This window comes from Gossypium hirsutum, chromosome A12 (assembly GCF_007990345.1).
Source record: "Gossypium hirsutum isolate 1008001.06 chromosome A12, Gossypium_hirsutum_v2.1, whole genome shotgun sequence".
NCBI lineage: Eukaryota > Viridiplantae > Streptophyta > Magnoliopsida > Malvales > Malvaceae > Gossypium > Gossypium hirsutum.
The window spans coordinates 54,993,959-55,007,282 of record NC_053435.1 but is presented as its reverse complement, the minus strand read 5'-3'; the positions used below and the strand labels follow the sequence as shown (position 1 = coordinate 55,007,282).

Genomic DNA, 13,324 nt, shown 5'->3' with positions numbered 1-13,324 from the left:
GATGTTTAATGGAGGAATACAAAAGTTTGGTGTGTGATAAGCATCTTTTACTAAGTGGTTTTTCATGAAAACACCTAAAAGGGCTTATTTGTAGAAGTTGTAAAAATGAGTAGTAGCAATGTGATTTGATGAAAAATGTGAGCTAGTATAAGCATGATATAGGTTCGGCTAGGCTTGGGTAACAAAGAAAATGAGTACATTTCATTTTACGAGCTTGGGGACTAATTTGTAAATATGTAAAAGTTTAAGGGTAAAACTCTAATTTTGCCAAAGTATGATTTTTGGGCTGTTTTGAACAATGTGATAATTAAATAAGTGAAATTTTCTATTATAGATCAAGAAAATGGAGTCTAGACCGAAACCGAGAAAGAACAAAGTTGTAGACTAAATCGAATAGTTAGCCATATATTGGTATCGAGGTAAGTTCGTGTGTAAATAATTCAACATTATGTTATTATGTATCTAATGCTTTAATATAGCATGAAATGTATATTTGTCTCTACAGATTTGATTAATGATGACTCCATGACGATCCGACAAAGATTTGGAACTACGAAATCTCGGTTGAACCTTAGGAATAGATAGGATACAAATGTCATGACATTAGGGTTATGTATGGTTTCATGTAAGACCATATCTGGGATATGACCTCGATATGTGATCCCATGTAAGACCATATCTGGGATATGGCATTAGCATCAATATGTGATTTCGTGTAAGACCATGTGTGGGACATGGCATCGATATGAGACATTGTGTAAGACCATAGCTGGGCTATTGGCATCGATATGTGATCCCATGTAAGACCATATCTAGGATATGGCATTGGCATCTTACTATGTGTATGAGATTTCCCGGGTATCCTCTTGTATTCCCAGTGGTTCAACGGGTGATTCAAAGATTATGTCAAAGAAATGACAAGGTATGATCATGTTGAAAGGGTACAGGTATGTACATAAAGCTCATAAATATTGAGATTATGAATCGATGAGACCTTGGTAAGAAGTGAATGAATGAATCATGATCATGATTTTTATTATAAACTATGTAAATGACATGATTTAAGATGTATTTATGATACTTGATGACATTGTGATAAATTATATTATGTTATGTGTATAATAATGCATGACTAATGTTGTTAATTATTTACATGCTAACTTACTAAGCTTTATGCTTACTCCTCTCATGAGTCTTAAGCTGGCGAGATGCGTAAGCTACCACTTTACCCCCTTGCATCAACACACAATCCAAACCGACGTGTGATGCATCGCTGTAAACTGTAAATTCCTTCCCAGGCTCCGGCTGAATCAAAACAAAAGCTTCAGTCAAAACTTTCTTAAACTTCTCAAAGCTCTCTTGTTGCATATCTGTCCAGACAAATGGCACATCCTTACGTAGCAACTTAGTTAAGGGCGCGGCAATAAATGAAAACCCCTCTACAAACCTTCGATAGTACCTAACCAGCTCCACAAACTACGAATTTCTGATACAATCCTAGGCTGCTTCCAATCCACCACAGCCTCAAATTTCTGAGGATCAGCCCTAATCCCCTCAACAGATGCCACATGACCAAGAAACATTACCTTACGTAGCCAAAATTTACACTTACTAAACTTGGCGTACAGTTGCTTCTCTCTCAAGGTTTGCAGAACTACCCGGAGATGTTCATCATGTTCATCATCATTCCTTGAATACGCCAGTATGTCGTCAATAAATACTATAACAAACCAATCTAGATAGGGTTGAAACACTCTATTCATCAGAACCATAAAACCTACCGGTGCATTAGTCAATCCAAAAAGCATTACCAGGAACTCGTAATGACCATAACGAGTCCTAAACACCATCTTGTGCACATCAGCCTCCTTAACTCACAATTGATGATACCCCGACCGCAGATCTATCTTTGAGAAAACTGATGCTCCTTGCAGTTGATCGAACAAATCATCAATACTCGGTAGAGGATATTTATTCTTAATGGTCAGCTTATTCAATTGTCTGTAGTCGATGCACATACGCATGGATATGTCTTTCTTTTTCACAAATAAGACTGGAGCTCCGCACGGTCCAATAACTCTTGAATCTGGGCCTTAAGCTCCACCAGCCCCTTCGGTGCCATTCTGTAAGGGGCGATGGACACCAAAGTTGTACCAGGAAAGAGCTCAATCCCAAACTCCACTTCCCGTTCTAGAGGTAATCTCGGTAACTCTTCAGGAAAGACATCCGAAAAATCCTTAACAGTCCTAATATCCTTTACCGAAGAGTCCCCAACATCTGAAACACTAAAATAGGCCAAGTACACTTCACAACTCTTGCGAACCAACTTCTCGGCACTTAGTGTAGAAATTACATTACTCAAATAGTTCCATCGCTCCCCAATTACCACTACCTCCTCATCTGCCTCAGTTCTCAGTACAACCCATTTAGTAGCACAGAGTCTAAGCTTACCCGATGTTTGACTAACCAATCCATGCCCAGTATCAGATCGAATTCCCCGAAAGGCAGCTCTATAAGATCAGCTAAAAAGACAACTCCTTGTATCTCCAAGGGAACATATCTAAACATCTTATTTATCTAAATAGATTGCCCCAATGGACTTAGAATAGTGACATCAGTCATTGTATTTTCAGCCATTATACCCAATATTTCAGACACAGAGCATACTATATATGAATGTGTAGACCCAACATCAATCAATTCAACATAACGTACATTATGGATAAAGAACGTACCCGTTATAACATCTGAAGCATTTCCATCCTCATGGCGACGTACAGCATAGACTAGCACCACTGTCTCACCTAAGTATAACCAGCACCTCTACCTAGTGCTCCGTGACCACGGCCTATACCATTTCCACCCTTGGCCTGACCACGACCTCTCGGTGGATGCTGATCACCTCACTGTACACTACCCAAACCAGTAGCTTGCCTCCGCTCGGGCCTCCGAGGACAATCCTTAACATGGTGCTCCAACGATCCACATCTCAAACATGCACCTAATTTCCTCCAACATTCGGCCTGATGGCGTTTCCCACAATCAACACAGAACTGTGATCCAGTAGCAACAATAGCAAGGGCTCTAACTCTGAATGGCCCATCAGCTCTGGGCTTTTTCTTAAACCTCTAAAAAGAACTCGAGGGCTCAGCATCCCTCTTACCTCTACCTCTATCTCTGCCCTGACGCTCAGCACGCGTCACACCCTCGGCGATTTTAGCCTTGTCAACCAGTACTGCAAAATCTCGCTCCCTCTAAGGAGCTATTAGAACCCTTACACCATCTTTAAGGCCATCCTCAAATCGGACACACCACTCATATTCTATTGCCACCATCCCCCATGTATAGCAACTTAGCCGTAAAAATTCAGCCTCATACTCAGCCACTGTCTTATCTCCCTGAGTTAAGTTCAGAAGTTCCCTCCTGTGGGCATCTACATAGCTGGCACCCACGTATTTAGCCTAGAAAGTAGTCTTGAAAAACTCCTAGGTCAAGTGATCAGCTTGAGTGCCGTTTTTGACAGTGAGCCACCACTGGTAAGCCTCGTCTCTCAACAGTGATACTGCACCTTTTAGTTTCTGATCAGAGGTGCAGTCAAGGTCATCCATGATTCGCTACGTGTCCTCAATCTATTACTCAGCCACATTAGGGGCAACTCCAGCAATACCCCTGAATATTTTTTCCCCATTAGACCTAAGCCGTTCCATAACCGACCTACGGCCCACATTACTAGTACCAGGGCCAGCAACCCTTTCCAGAATCCTCAACATTATTTGGAACAGTGTGTCATCCCTGGCTGCTCGATTCTGAGACCCCGTCTCAGCCATAGGTGAAGTTGGTGCCTCTCTAACTTCCTCATTAGGCTGGTGTCCAGAAGACGAAGACCTAGCCGGATCCACGGCCTCTACCACGAATACCCCTAGTGCTCATAGTCGTACTTTTTATCTATATTAAAAGTTTTATGCCAATCAGTTCATTGTTCCAGTGTTTATTACAGATATCTCATGAACAATTTTATTTTAGAGTTTATTTTCGCAGCTCTCAGTCTCACTACAGTTCATGGTTTTCTCTAAAGAGTTTCAGTACCATTTTACTACCTAAGTAGTTTCAGTAATAGCATTACAATATTCTTATCTTAGTAAAAATAGTCAGAAGACTTACAGGATCGGCGAGGAGACTCAGTGTACCACTCCTTCAGTAAAACATTTCCAAATTATACTATTCACTTTAAATCATTTGCAAACAATTCTGTTAAAATTTCTTTGTTTCTTTAGAAACCCAAATCTACAGTCGAGTTTTACAATTTAGCTCTGATACCACTAAATGTAACACCCCAAACCCAGCCTAGACGCTATGGCCGAATCTGTGATGTTACATTAGAGTGCTTTTCAAAACATGAGTTGTCGAAAGGTTCATTCTTTGTAAAACATCAGTGGGTTCTTAACAAAGGGATGAGAGGCCTAGTTTATTTTGAAAACTCACGAAAACATTAGGTATACCGTTTTATTAATGAGCTTTAAGACCATGCTTGTTATGGAAGTTTTTAAAACCTTTTGCATGAGCGTGATGATTTCAGAAAAACATTTGTTTGTTTCTTTTTTCTTGAAAACCCGAGCCCTATCACTCGCAAGTAAAATAAAATAATAAAATCCCAAAAATAAAATAAACGTTAAAAGGCCTTATTACAATGAAAAACCCAAAAATAAAATCCTAGTCGTATTCAATAGTAAAGTACTACATCGAGTGGCCACCTCTGAATCCTCCGTCGCCTCAATCCATCTAAGCCTAGGGATTTCCTGCACAAATAACAGATGGGTGAGTTTATGAAAACTATGAAATCCCAAAATAGCAGATAATCAGAGAAAACACAATCTGGGCCTAAGCCCTCTTTATTCCAATTAGGGCCTTAGCCCCTTTTTCAGTAGCAATAACAGTCTGGGCCTTAGCCCGTTTCGGTAACAGAGGCAATCTGGGCCTTAGCCCATTTCAGTACAGTATGCAACAAAGAGTCCTACCCAATCCAACCACTACACACCAACTCCATACCAGCCCTACACACCATGTGGGGATAAAATCGACCCACCCAACCCTACACACCAAGTCGTACCTATTTCGGTATTTGCAGCGAAGCTGCCAATAATAGGCTTATAGCCTTTCAGTACACTTCCTCCAAAATCATGTAACCCATCCCTTGTAATGCAACAAAATAACATAAGTGTATGCAGAAATAACATGCTTAGAATCAATCATATATAATACAGGGGTATTTCATTCAATTTATCGCACAGGGGTATAATGGTCATTTCATCATATTAGGGTCTAAAGATACTTACCGACCCAACAGTATGTCCACAGCCGTCTAGACGACCTGTGCAACCTTATTAGTCAAACGACAATAATGGGCGGGCCTATGTGGGCCACATGCGCATCTGGCCCACAAAGCCCAAAAATAGCCTTAGCCATGTAGTTTACACAGCCTAGCTCAATATTTACCGCACTTGGTTTGATTTCTCCGTATGGGGCCTACAAGCCCATTGGGCCCACACAGCCCAATTCGGCTGATAAACACCAAGTTATACATGTTTTTACCCCAAATACTTAGCATATTTGTAAATTTTTATTACTAGATTTGTAGATTCTGGTGCTCTTAATCCGGTTATCTCATGTTTTGTACTCAGAAGAGCACCAAGAGTCAAAACGAGCCAAAAACGAGCCAAAAAGGGACAAAACGGACCAAATCGAGAAGATGACATGGCCTAAGCCTTGCCACACGGGCTATTCACACGCTCGTGTCTTTCAAGGGTGTCGACCAAGGATTTCACGATTCACACGGCCTGGCCATCGACCCACACGGCCATGTGCAATTTAACGGATCGAACACGGCCTGGCAAACATGTCACACGATCGTGGCACACGGGCATGTCCCTTTTTCAAGGAGTTGTATTTTACACATAAAAGGATACTTAGGGAGGAAGAAAGCCAATCCAAAGCCTATATAAACACCCTAAGTATGACTTAGAAAGGGGGCCCTCCTCCAGAACTTTTCTGGAGTACAGAACCACACACCAGGAATTACTTGAAGGAAGCCAGACGATCCATCCCAAAAGCCGGAGCTACTCCAAGACTGAATATCTCTCTCAGAATTCCTTCAGGGGTTTTAGAGTTTTATTTATGTTTTGTTATTTTCATACTTTTAAGATGTACTCTTATTTTATTATGAACTAAACCCCTTAGATACCTAAGGAGGTTGAAACCTATGATAGATCTTGTTATTATTATCTGAACTATATGATAAATACTTGATTTGTTCTTAATTATGTGTTCTTAATGCTTGAATTAATATTTCAGATATTAATTCATGATTTGATGTGCTTATGCAGAGGAGCAAAAATCCCTGTCTAAGAGTAGATTTGGCATAATTAAGCGGAGTTGATCGAACTCCTAGAAATAGGGTTACGAGATTTTCCCGGATTAAGTTGAAACCTAATATAGGAATCCATAGATCAATTTACTGCTTCCCTAGGGGTTTTAATTAAGAAAGAAATTTCGATTAATTCAACTGAGGGTTAGGTGTTATTAGTCTCGAAAGAGATAATAAAATAGGTTAGGAAGTCTCACGGATCAAGTCAAGTGAATAAATCGTATGGTTCAGAGTCAGATAACAAGTGAAATCTAGGTGGATTCCTCCTTGGGTGTCGTCTTTATCAATTACTTTTCTTTAACTCTTTTTCTAAATTTTCTCTTTGCTTTAGTTTAGTTAGTTAATTAGTTTAGTTAATTAGTTTAATAAACAACCCCTTTTTTATTTCTAGGTTAAATAATAAAAAGATAGTTATTACTAGTACTTTTGGTTCCCTTAGTTATGATATCCATGTCTTGCCATTACTATACTATTGTTCGACAGGTGTGCTTGCCTTTTCGTCGTGATAATAGTTAGTCTAGGTTTGATCTTCATTATAAATATTTATTACTTGTTATGAATCACACGATCAAGTTTTTGGCGCCGTTACTGGGGAACTAAAATATTAGGAACGCTAAATTTTTATTACTTTAGCCATTTATTTTTCCTACAATTTAATTTTTTTATTATTATTTATTAATTTACTTTTTCTTTCTCTTGGCAGGTTTTTATAGTTTATGACTAGAAGAAACCCGTCAGGACCATTAATTTTTAACGAAGAAATCGATTGTACAGTTCATAGAAATCAAAGAGAGATAAGGCGCAGCTTACGATACAAGGAGAACGAGCAAGAAGACGATACTCAACCCTCAACCGAAGAGATGGCTAAAAACCAAGGCAATCAACTACCTCCGGCAATTGCGGCTAATCAAAATCCTGCTCCATGCACGATGTATGATTATGCTAAACCTTCTTTAACAGGAACTGAATCTAGCATAGTTAGACCTGCTGTAGCTGTGAATACTTTTGACCTAAAATCTAACACAATTCAAATGATACCGCAATTTGTTTAGTTTGATGGTTTGCAAGATAAAGATCCCAACGCTCACTTAGCAAACTTTCTGGAATTTTGCGATACATTTAAAATCAATGGCATTTCTGATGATGTCATTCATCTTCGGTTATACCCCTTTTCACTAAGAAACAAAGCTAAACAGTGGTTGAACTCGTTACCACGAGGGTCTATCACTACTTGGGAACAAATGACTGAGAAATTTTTACTAAAATATTTTTCGCCAGCTAAAACGGCTAAATTACGTAATGATATCTCTTCTTTTGTGCAGATGGATTTAGAAACACTTTACAATGCTTGGGAGAGATACAAGGACTTACTGAGAAGGTGCCCTCACCATGGGTTACCGCTTTGGCTGCAAGTACAAACATTCCACAATGGTTTGAATCCTTCGACTTGGCAAATGGTTGACGCAGCTGCTGGCAGAACCATCAACAACAAAACACCTGAAGAGGCTTATGAATTCATTGAAGAAATTTCACTGAATAACTATCAATGGTATGCCATGAGGACTAATCCAACAAAAACAGCCGTCGTTTATAACGTTGACTCAGTTACTATGCTGTCAAATCAGGTAGAACTTCTCAATAAAAAGATTGATGGTTTTCTTAGTTCTACGTAGGTACATCCAGTAATGAGGTGTGACTCAAGCGGAGGAGGTGTGCATATAGAATATCAATCCTTCAATCCCACAACCTCAAGAGGAACAAGTCAACTATATGGGTAACAATAACTTTAGATCTCAAAATAACTCATGCAGTAATACTTATAATGCAGGTTGGAGGAACCACCCAAATTTCTCCTGGGGTGGTCAAGGGAATCAAAAGCCACAAAATCCTTAGGGTTTTCAATAGCCACCTTATCAATAAGAGAAGAAATCGAACCTTGAGGAGATGCTTTCAAAATTCATATCAATGTCAGAAACCCGTTTCCAAAATACAGGGACAACACTTAAAAATCAACAAGCATCGATCTAAGGACTCGAAACTCAGATAGGCCAGCTTTCCAAATTGATCTCCGAACGACCACAAGGTAGTTTGACAAGCAATACCGAACCTAACCCAAGGGAACAACTCAACACAATTAATACTTAAGATGACGAAGGAGTTGTTGAGCCTGAACCAGAACCGAGGCAAGAAACTGTGGTAAGCATAGGGAGAGATGAGGTAGGTCAAAATACAAACAAACCAGTGACTATCGAATATAAACCTCGTGTGCCATACCGTAACGCAACAAGGAAAGACCGCTCAAACGAACAATTCGGTAAATTCCTTAAACTTTTGAAAAAATTACATATTAACTTACCATTTATTGAAGCTTTGTCGCAGATGCTAAATGCAATGAAATTTTTAAAAGAGCTTTTAGTAAATAAGCGAAAGTTGGACGAAGCATCACATGTGGAGCTAAATGCAGTCTGCTCAGCTATTCTACAGAATAAGCTACCCCACAAATTGAAAGATCCAGTGAGTTTTACAATTCCTTGTTTAATTGGTAGTTTAGATATAAGTCATGCATTAGCTGATTTAGGGGCTAGTATTAACGTTATGCCTTACAAACTGTTTAAGCAACTAGGTCTTAGGAAACCTAAACAAACTAGGATGAGCATTCAATTGGTAGATAAAACTATAAGATTGCCTAGGGGTATTATTGGAGATGTACTTGTGAAAGTATAAAAGTTCATATTTCCCATTGATTTCGTTGTTCTAGACATAGAGGAGGATAATAACACTCCTTTGATTTTAGGGAGGCCCTTTTTAGCAACTGCTAAAACAATTATTGATGTTGGCATAGGTGAGCTTACACTTCATGTGGGAGATGAAACGATCACCCTTCAAGCTTGTAATTCTGGCATCACATCAAACATTGAAGGTAATAGTCCACACCAATCTACTAAAACTGAAAATATGACTTCGTAGAAATTAAGCTTCAAAGAAGTTCACGAGCCATGTTCCAAGGATGATAGAGGACACATTCATGAAGAATGAAGACTACAGATAGAGGAGCTAGACGAATGGCGAGCACACAAACCAAGAACACATGATAAAGCGAAACTACACCAAAACAAGCCCGATACCTCTCCTAATCAACTTAAGGTTGGCAATAAAGTCTTACTAGATGCCGTAGATCCCCACATTGTCACTACCACACCGAATGAGGAAACCCCTCTTACGGTACTCAGTATTTTTCCATTCGGTGCGGCGGAGGTGAGTCACCCCAAGTTTGACACTTTTAAGGTAGTTTAAAACCTTATTTTGATTAGATTGATAGCAGGAATGAGGAGTACGAGCTCCTCGAACCACCCTGACCATTCACTAGAGAGGTAAGTCGACCTTAGACTATAAATAAGCGTTTCTCAAGAGGCAACCCGAGAACTAACATATTCTGATTTCTTTATTTTTAATTTCTAACACTTTACTTCATTAACTTTATCTTTAAATTGCAAAGTTTTTCAGCCTACACAGTCAGGCACACGGGCGTGCCTAAAGCCATGGCCAAACAGGGGAAGAGACACGGCCGTGTGATACGGCCATGTGGAAGCAGGACATGATTTCTCCAAAGCACGGGATGCAATACAACCCCATGGCCGTGCGACATGGCCGTGGGTGAACTTGATAGGTGAACACGGACGTGCCAGGGGCAAGGCTCGATTCTGTTTCTTCGACATAGGCGTGAGACACGCCCGTGCCATTAAACCGTGGACAACAATACACGAGCGTGGCACCCTAACACACGGGCGTGGGAGAAGCAAACAAAGCTAGGCACGACTGTGTGACATGGCCGTGTGCCACACACGCCCAGGACACACGGGCGTGGGATAGTAGCCGGGCACGACCTAAATTGCAAAATTTGAAAAAAAGGGCTCACCTTCAGAGTCCATGGATGTGGTCCTAGGCCGTGTGCACCTCCCCTATATAAGCAAATCACTGTTCATTTTCTTCTTCCTTTCAAAACCCTAGCTGAAATCTCTCCTTCTCCACTCCCTAATCCCTATTCCGACCACCATTCCCCAGATTCTCACTTCTCCAACCCCCAAACCACCCTCAAATCCACTCCCCTGCATCAATCCTCACTTTCCCCTCTCTTTTCCTCTATTTTTTCTCTACACGGCTGTACACTCAGGCCCCACGCCCGTGTGCCGCCCTACAGTAGTTTTTGGTTCACTTTCTCAACCTTGTTTTTCCAATTTGTGTTGCTACATTAGCATTCTATATGCTTTACAAAGATATTGTTAATATCACCAATTTGTTCTAATTAAGTTAGGAATTTTCTTTAGTATTTTCTATATTTGAATTGTTTAAACTACTAAATAGCATATACTAGTTCTAGGATTCTTGCTTAACCGATGATAATTTTTTTTTCCAGTAAATGTTTCTGAATAATCATATAAATTCTTCACCTCTCACTTGTTATCGTTAAATGTTAACACATCTTGGAACTACTATATCAATGCTCCTACATTTTTAAGTACCTTATGTCATCATCGAGAGGCAAGAAGGCCGCGGTCCCATCCTCAAAGAGACGTAGGGGACCGGGTTCTTCCTCAGTACGTGCTACAGCTGAAGTTCAGCACCTATTCCTTGAGTTTCCACAAGCTTCGCAGGAGGAGCTATTTCAGATACTAAGCGTGCAACCCCTCACTACAGGTCACTGCATTGATTGGGCTACCGTAAAGCAAGTCCAGCTAGCTGATGCCATCCGCGCCCTCCTGACCATAGACCCATGGGAACGGTTCTTCGCTATTACTGAACCCACTTATTTAGAGCTAACTTTAGAATTATGCTCTACTTTACATTTACAGGTGGTGATGACAAACAATGACGACCCCGGCACCATTCACTTCCGATTAGGCAGTCTAGTTCGCGTGATGAGTGTCCCAGAGTTTGGAGTCACTTTGGGACTTTACACCGATGAGTTTATGGAGGAGGAGGACATGAATGCACTACCACGCAATATCCACATTTCTCCCTCTTTGTGCTAGAAGGCTTTGGCACCACTCTCGTCCACCTACGACCCCAGCCGCTCGAAGGCTTCAGCTCTCGCCCCTTCCCTATGATATCTCCATGCCATATTAGTACACACCTTGACCTGAAGGAGAGAGAACACTGACATCATCAAAACCCACGATGCCTACTATTTATGGTGCATGGCGAATGCACACGTGACTAACTTGGTATATTTCATCGCTTTCGCCATTTGCCATCAGACCGAGCGGCATCGGAAGGGATTAATCTCTATCGGCCCCTACGTGACGCGCCTTGCCAGACACTTCGGCCTCCTCAACACCGTGGCCCAGTCATCAGCGTTACACTGATAGGTCAGATGTCCCCACAGGGCAACACGACTATGTTACACATGATGTAACACTCCAAACCCGTATCCGTTGCCGGAATAAGGTTAAGAGGTATTACTTGACTGAAAAAAACTTCTATAAGGTCAAAGATACTTACCAGACATAAATAATCAACAATGCAAACATGTCTCATTGATTTTCCATAAGAGCTCTTATAAATTTCCAAAATGACTCACTATCAAAACATAATCGAATATCTAATAACAAATTAACTACTGTCAAGTTTTAACTAAAACATTTCACCACATTAGTTCAATTATAAGGCTTCTTTAAACAAAATGAGCAAGCCATCTTCGCATGGCTATAATGTATACAAAGTCGAAATATCATTCTACCTATAGTCTATCCTATACATGCCTTAAACCATGATGATATACAATCTTCTCAACTCACATAATGACTCGATAGTGTGATGATATCTCCGGCCCTTCCAACTCGAGCTAAAGTATAAACCTATAAGAAATGGAAAAGAGAACACGGAGTAAGCTTCAATGCTTAGTAAGTTTTAAGCAATGCAAACAATTAATTTACTTATAGATCGATTATTTCAAATTTTCAAGAAATCATTCCTAGATAATTGCCACTTTGGCCAAGTATCCATGAACGTAATGCATATTTAGCAAATTCACCTCACTTGAATTTGAACTCAATTAAAACCAAATATTTAAATCACAAATAAGATCGTAAGAACTCGAAAAGCATCTCATTAACAAGTTTTAACCATGTTTGCAACAAAATCACAAATTCACTACAAGTTATCTTCCTGAGCAACAGTCACTAAATTATTTATAACTGGAGCTAAGAAACTCTAAATCAAGTGCTGTAAATTTTCCTTGAAAATAGACTCATATATCTTCCATATATAAAATTTTCAGAATTTTTAGTTTGACCAATCAATACCAGATTTTTATTGAAATTTCCCCTATTTCACTGTTTGACTATTCTGACCACTCTTCACTACGAATCAATTTTCTCATTATACAGAAATTGAAATATGTTATCATTTATTTTATTTGAAACTAGACTCATTAAGGAGTCTAAGAATATAAATTTTATCTTATAACCATTTTTGTACCATTTATAATGATTTTCTGAAAACAGAACAAGGGACCTCGAAGTCATTTTGACTCTATTCCACGCCACTTCAATTATCTCATTATTGGCAATTCTTTTGCTTACACAGTTTCTTTTATAAGAAACTAGACTCATTAAGATTTCATAACATAATTTATTCAGCCTCTAACTCAACTTCCACAATTTATGGTGATTTTCTGAAATCACATTACTGCTGCTGTCTCAAGCAGATTTATTACCCATTCTTTGCATTCATATTATTTAAAATACACATATGAGATTTTCACATATACTTCTCATTTCGCATTCATGATTCAATTCCGATCAATCTAACATATAAAAGTACATAATACATACCTGACCAACTTAATGTATTGAACATATTCAATGGTAGTTTACTACGAACATTCGAAATCAAAATCTTACT

The 13,324-nt window shown here is 39.5% G+C and overlaps 1 non-coding gene across 1 annotated transcript; it reads right to left on the bottom strand.

The window, feature by feature from the left end:
• Positions 1-7,710: 7,710 nt before the first annotated feature.
• On the bottom strand, positions 7,711-7,817 carry LOC121212063 (small nucleolar RNA R71). Its single transcript, XR_005907273.1, has one exon. It is a non-coding gene; the product is annotated as a small nucleolar RNA R71 (small nucleolar RNA).
• Between the last annotated feature and the right edge of the window lie 5,507 nt (positions 7,818-13,324).